Here is a 7783-nt window from a genome sequence, read left to right on the forward strand (position 1 = left end):
CCTTCAATATTGGCCCTTGGAACCACCTGGAGCCATGGCGTGGTTTGTTTTGAACTTGTGATATTCGGAGGATAGGTTTTTTGTAAAGTTCCGAATGTACGATGGCCCAAAAATCAGAATTTGGAAAAACTTATAATTTTCAAATTTTGTCTTTGAAATATTCGGAAGTTAAATTAGTTACCAAAACTTCCGAATATGGGCTGTCTAACCTTCAATATTGGCCCTTGGAACCACCTGGAGCCATGGCGTGGTTTGTTTTGAACTTGTGATATTCGGAGGATAGGTTTTTTGTAACGTTCCGAATGTACGATGGCCCAAAAATCAGAATTTGGAAAAACTTATACTTTTCAAATTTTGTCTTTGAAATATTCGGAAGTTAAATTAGTTACCAAAACTTCCGAATATGGGCTGTCTAACCTTCAATATTGGCCCTTGGAACCACCTGGAGCCATGGCGTGGTTTGTTTTGAACTTGTGATATTCGGAGGATAGGTTTTTTATAAAGTTCCGAATGTACGATGGCCCAAAAATCAGAATTTGAAAAAACTTATACTTTTCAAATTTTGTCTTTGAAATAATCGGAAGTTAAATTAGTTACCAAAACTTCCGAATTTGGGCTGTCTAACCTTCAATATGGGCCCTTGGAACCTCCTGGAGCCATGGCGTGGTTTGTTTTGAACTTGTGATATTCGGAGGATATGTTTTTTATAAAGTTCCGAATGTACGATGGCCCAAAAATCAGAATTTGGAAAAACTTATACTTTTCAAATTTTGTCTTTGAAATAATCGGACGTTAAATTAGTTACCAAAACTTCCGAATATGGGATGTCTAACCTTCAATATTGGCCCTTGGAACCACCTGGAGCCATGGCGTGGTTTGTTTTGAACTTGTGATATTCGGAGGATAGGTTTTTTATAAAGTTCCCAATGTACGATGGCCCAAAAATCAGAATTTGGAAAAACTTATACTTTTCAAATTTTGTCTTTGAAATAATCGGAAGTTAAATTAGTTACCAAAACTTCCGAATATGGGATGTCTAACCTTCAATATTGGCCCTTGGAACCACCTGGAGCCATGGCGTGGTTTGTTTTGAACTTGTGATATTCGGAGGATAGGTTTTTTATAAAGTTCTGAATGTACGATGACCCAAAAATCAGAATTTGGAAAAACTTATACTTTTCAAATTTTGTCTTTGAAATAATCGGAAGTTAAATTAGTTACCAAAACTTCCGAATATGGGATGTCTAACCTTCAATATTGGCCCTTGGAACCACCTGGAGCCATGGCGTGGTTTGTTTTGAACTTGTGATATTCGGAGGATAGGTTTTTTATAAAGTTTCGAATGTACGATGGCCCAAAAATCAGAATTTGGAAAAACTTATACTTTTCAAATTTTGTCTTTGAAATAATCGGAAGTTAAATTAGTTACCAAAACTTCCGAATATGGGATGTCTAACCTTCAATATTGGCCCTTGGAACCACCTGGAGCCATGGCGTGGTTTTTTTTGAACTTGTGATATTCGGAGGATAGGTTTTTTATAAAGTTCCGAATGTACGATGGCCCAAAAATCAGAATTTGGAAAAACTTATACTTTTCAAATTTTGTCTTTGAAATAATCGGAAGTTAAATTAGTTACCAAAACTTCTGAATATGGGATGTCTAACCTTCAATATTGGCCCTTGGAACCACCTGGAGCCATGGCGTGGTTTGTTTTGAACTTGTGATATTCGGAGGATAGGTTTTTTATAAAGTTCCGAATGTACGATGGCCCAAAAATAAGAATTTGGAAAAACTTATACTTTTCAAATTTTGTCTTTGAAATAATCGGAAGTTAAATTAGTTACCAAAACTTCCGAATATGGGATGTCTAACCTTCAATATTGGCCCTTGGAACCACCTGGAGCCATGGCGTGGTTTGTTTTGAACTTGTGATATTCGGAGGATAGGTTTTTTATAAAGTTCCGAATGTACGATGGCCCAAAAATCAGAATTTGGAAAAACTTATACTTTTCAAATTTTGTCTTTGAAATAATCGGAAGTTAAATTAGTTACCAAAACTTCCGAATTTGGGCTGTCTAACCTTCAATATGGGCCATTGGAACCACCTGGAGCCATTGCGTGGTTTGTTTTGAGCTTGTGATATTCGGAGGATAGGTTTTTTATAAAGTTCCGAATGTACGATGGCCCAAAAATCAGAATTTGGAAAAACTTATACTTTTCAAATTTTGTCTTTGAAATAATCGGAAGTTAAATTAGTTACCAAAACTTCCGAATTTGGGCTGTCTAACCTTCAATATGGGCCCTTGGAACCACCTGGAGCCATGGCGTGGTTTGTTTTGATCTTGTGATATTCGGAGGATAGGTTTTTTATAAAGTTCTGAATGTACGATGGCCCAAAAATCAGAATTTGGAAAAACTTATACTTTTCAAATTTTGTCTTTGAAATAATCGGACGTTAAATTAGTTACCAAAACTTCCGAATATGGGATGTCTAACCTTCAATATTGGCCTTTGGAACCACCTGGAGCCATGGCGTGGTTTGTTTTGAACTTGTGATATTCGGAGGATAGGTTTTTTATAAAGTTCCGAATGTACGATGGCCCAAAAATCAGAATTTGGAAAAACTTATACTTTTCAAATTTTGTCTTTGAAATAATCGGAAGTTAAATTAGTTACCAAAACTTCCGAATTTGGGCTGTCTAACCTTCAATATTGGCCCTTGGAACCACCTGGAGCCATGGCGTGGTTTGTTTTGAACTTGTGATATTCGGAGGATATGTTTTTTATAAAGTTCCGAATGTACGATGGCCCAAAAATCAGAATTTGGAAAAACTTATACTTTTCAAATTTTGTCTTTGAAATAATCGGACGTTAAATTAGTTACCAAAACTTCCGAATATGGGATGTCTAACCTTCAATATTGGCCCTTGGAACCACCTGGAGCCATGGCGTGGTTTGTTTTGAACTTGTGATATTCGGAGGACAGGTTTTTTATAAAGTTCCGAATGTACGATGGCCCAAAAATCAGAATTTGAAAAAACTTATACTTTTCAAATTTTGTCTTTGAAATAATCGGAAGTTAAATTAGTTACCAAAACTTCCGAATATGGGATGTCTAACCTTCAATATTGGCCCTTGGAACCACCTGGAGCCATGGCGTGGTTTGTTTTGAACTTGTGATATTCGGAGGATAATTTTTTTGTAAAGTTCCGAATGTACGATGTCCCAAAAATCAGAATTTGGAAAAACTTATACTTTTCAAATTTTGTCTTTGAAATATTCGGAAGTTAAATTAGTTACCAAAACTTCCGAATATGGGATGTCTAACCTTCAATATTGGCCCTTGGAACCACCTGGAGCCATGGCGTGGTTTGTTTTGAACTTGTGATATTCGGAGGATAGGTTTTTTGTAAAGTTCCGAATGTACGATGGCCCAAAAATCAGAATTTGGAAAAACTTATACTTTTCAAATTTTGTCTTTGAAATATTCGGAAGTTAAATTAGTTACCAAAACTTCCGAATATGGGATGTCTAACCTTCAATATTGGCCCTTGGAACCACCTGGAGCCATGGCGTGGTTTGTTTTGAACTTGTGATATTCGGAGGATAGGTTTTTTGTAAAGTTCCGAATGTACGATGGCCCAAAAATCAGAATTTGGAAAAACTTATACTTTTCAAATTTTGTCTTTGAAATATTCGGAAGTTAAATTAGTTACCAGAACTTCCGAATATGGGCTGTCTAACCTTCAATATTGGCCCTTGGAACCACCTGGAGCCATGGCGTGGTTTGTTTTGAACTTGTGATATTCGGAGGATAGGTTTTTTGTAAAGTTCCGAATGTACGATGGCCCAAAAATCAGAATTTGGAAAAACTTATACTTTTCAAATTTTGTCTTTGAAATATTCGGAAGTTAAATTAGTTACCAAAACTTCCGAATATGGGTTGTCTAACCTTCAATATTGGCCCTTGGAACCACCTGGAGCCATGGCGTGGTTTGTTTTGAACTTGTGATATTCGGAGGATAGGTTTTTTGTAAAGTTCCGAATGTACGATGGCCCAAAAATCAGAATTTGGAAAAACTTATACTTTTCAAATTTTGTCTTTGAAATAATCGGAAGTTAAATTTGTTACCAAAACTTCCGAATATGGGCTGTCTAACCTTCAATATTGGCCCTTGGAACCACCTGGAGCCATGGCGTGGCTTGTTTTGAACTTGTAATATTCGGAGGATAGGTTTTTTGTAAAGTTCTGAATGTACGATGGCCTAAAAATCAGAATTTGGAAAAACTTATACTTTTCAAATTTTGTCTTTGAAATAATCGAAAGTTAAATTAGTTACCAAAACTTCCGAATATGGGTTGTCTAACCTTCAATATTGGCCCTTGTAACCACCTGGAGCCATGGCGTGGTTTGTTTTGAACTTGTAATATTCGGAGGATAGGTTTTTTGTAAAGTTCCGAATGTACGATGGCCCAAAAATCAGAATTTGGAAAAACTTATACTTTTCAAATTTTGTCTTTGAAATAATCGGAAGTTAAATTAGTTACCAAAACTTCGAGTATGGGATGTCTAACCTTCAATATTGGCCCTTGGAACCACATGGAGCCATGGCGTGGTTTGTTTTGAACTTGTAATATTCGGAGGATAGGTTTTTTGTAAAGTTCCGAATGTACGATGGCCCAAAAATCAGAATTTGGAAAAACTTATACTTTTCAAATTTTGTCTTTGAAATAATCGGAAGTTAAATTAGTTACCAAAACTTCCGAATATGGGCTGTTTAACCTTCAATATTGGCCCTTGGAACCACCTGGAGCCATGGCGTGGTTTGTTTTGAACTTGTGATATTCGGAGGATAGGTTTTTGTAAAGTTCCGAATGTACGATGGTCCAAAAATCAGAATTTGGAAAAACTTATACTTTTCAAATTTTGTCTTTGAAATAATCGGAAGTTAAATTAGTTACCAAAACTTCCGAGTATGGGCTGTCTAACCTTCAATATTGGCCCTTGGAACCACCTGGAGCCATGGCGTGGTTTGTTTTGAACTTGTGATATTCGGAGGATAGGTTTTTTGTAAAGTTCCGAATGTACGATGGCCCAAAAATCATAATTTGGAAAAACTTATACTTTTCAAATTTTGTCTTTGAAATAATCGGAAGTTAAATTAGTTACCAAAACATCCGAATATGGGTTGTTTAACCTTCAATATTGGCCCTTGGAACCACCTGGAGCCATGGCGTGGTTTGTTTTGAACTTGTGATATTCGGAGGATAGGTTTTTGTAAAGTTCCGAATGCACGATGGCCCAAAAATCAGAATTTGGAAAAACTTATGCTTTTCAAATTTTGTCTTTGAAATAATCGGAAGTTAAATTAGTTACCAAAACTTCCGAATATGGGCTGTCTAACCTTCAATATTGGCCCTTGGAACCACCTGGAGCCATGGCGTGGTTTGTTTTGAACTTGTGATATTCAGAGGATAATTTTTTTGTAAAGTTCCGAATGTACGATGGCCCAAAAATCAGAATTTTGAAAAACTTATACTTTTCAAATTTTGTCTTTGAAATAATCGGAAGTTAAATTAGTTACCAAAACTTCCGAATATGGGCTGTCTAACCTTCAATATTGGCCCTTGGAACCACCTGGAGCCATGGCGTGGTTTGTTGTGAACTTGTGATATTCGGAGGATAATTTTTTTGTAAAGTTCCGAATGTACGATGGCCCAAAAATCAGAATTTGGAAAAACTTATACTTTTCAAATTTTGTCTTTGAAATAATCGGAAGTTAAATTAGTTACCAAAACTTCCGAATATACCACACAAATCATTGTCATTTGAACTTGTCTAACTTAGTTACCCAAACAAATTTCCGAATGTACAACAAAAATCATTGTCATTTATCTGCTCTTCTTTACTTTACGACCGTGACTACCTCCCAGTCCTGCACGACCACGGGTTTGAGCAGCTTCAGTTGGAGCAGCTTCAGCGCTCGATGAAGCTCGAGTTCTTTTACCCGTCTTTGATACTGCCACCTTGGGATGATGCCTCTTCGTGACTTTCTCCCCAAACTGGGCAGCATAATCTTCGTTATCCATATTATCAACTAGATCTCTAGCCTCTTTGATCTTCTCAGCTGGCATGTGATCTCCGCTCTTCAGGCATGCAGTTAACATTTTGGAAACACGCTTGAACCTATTCACCTGTTTTTTGTACGTAATGACATAACATAAAACGGTAATTACCTAAGATTTATAGGAATAATATAAAATGAACAAAAATATAAGAACACGCACCAGTCTATCATAACCAACTGGTTTGTCTTTGATGATACAATTATAACTTGAACCCGCCGCAGTAGTGTTGGATTTGATTTCACGGATAACCAAAGGATGTGATACCTTGTTATACCAACTCATATAGTCTGGAGAATTTTCATCACCTCGGGTGGTTCGTCTACCAGTGTCGATAATGAAGTCATTCCTCTTATCCCAGTTATCAAGAACAGTAGGTGGGTGGTGGGTTTTATAAACAACCTACAAATTGACCTGCAAGTATACAGGGTCAATTGTATCTAGAATGGGAAGAAAGGGAAAGTCCACAGGGACAAGGGGGAGCAAAAGTTGTTTTCTAGCTTCTCTAGATGCTTCCTAAGCTAACATGGAGCTGAATGGAGGCAGTAAACAGTGAGTGAAACAAGTAAAGATTGTGGTGTTAAGACACCACTGTGAGCATGAGAGAAAACAAACAGTGAGCAATGAAGGTAAAATAAATGAAATAAAACAGAAAACAAGCAAAACAGTTGAAGATGGAGGTGTATGAAGATGGATGAGAATTCTCCTTCACCTAGCTAGTTCACCTTGGTTACATCCCTGTCATGTGGTTAGTTAACTACCTAAAGTCCTTGGATAACCCCTAGCATTGTCTATCTGATTAAAGCATAGGCAATCACAGGTCATTTAGGGTCTAGGTCTCTAACTAATATGGCTTTGTGAATCCCTTAGATTATGACTAACTCCTAGCATTAATGGTCTGTTTAAAGCACCACTAATCACAAGCCAGTGAACCTTTGGAATGTTACTAACCTAAATGTTTTGAGCTCAACAGGGTCTAACCCAAATGGCTAACCAACAAAGTTCAGTTGACTTCTCACCCTAGTGGTGAATTAGAACTTAACAAACATGGTGATTTACATGAACATTAACATACACAAGAACATGAACATAACAGTGCAAAATAGAATTGCAAAAAGCATAACATAACAGGACATTGAAATTGCAAATTAAAGATTAAAGAACCCTAAATTAACAGTAAATTGACATTGGAATTAAACTGAAATTAACCCAATTAGGGGGTATCTCGGCTAACCAAGAACACCCTCTACACATAATACATATCCCCTATTTATACCCAGGACATCCAATTAGGGTTTACAAACCAAATCCCTAAATTTCCCCAAAAACAGTAAAACTAGGGTTTTAAATTCATCTCACCAATCATGATGAAAGTTGTTTCTGACTTCGACCCACGTTGCTACATCTCCTTCTAGCCTTCCTGCACGCTTCGAATTCGTCTATAGACTCACTTATTTTACTGATTTCTCACCTAGGGTTTCAGAGAAAGGAATGGTGAGAAATCAGTGAAATAAGGGGCTAGAGAGAGGGGGAAAAAGAGAGGGTAGGTGATGGTGGTAGATATGGCGACATTTTGGTGGCTGTGGCAGGTATGGAAGGTGGCTGGGCAGAGGGTGGCAGGGAGAGGTGGTTCTGTTGCAGAGAGGGGGGGGGGGG

The sequence above is a fragment of the Papaver somniferum genome, unplaced genomic scaffold, assembly GCF_003573695.1.
Source record: "Papaver somniferum cultivar HN1 unplaced genomic scaffold, ASM357369v1 unplaced-scaffold_117, whole genome shotgun sequence".
In the NCBI taxonomy this organism is placed as follows: domain Eukaryota; kingdom Viridiplantae; phylum Streptophyta; class Magnoliopsida; order Ranunculales; family Papaveraceae; genus Papaver; species Papaver somniferum.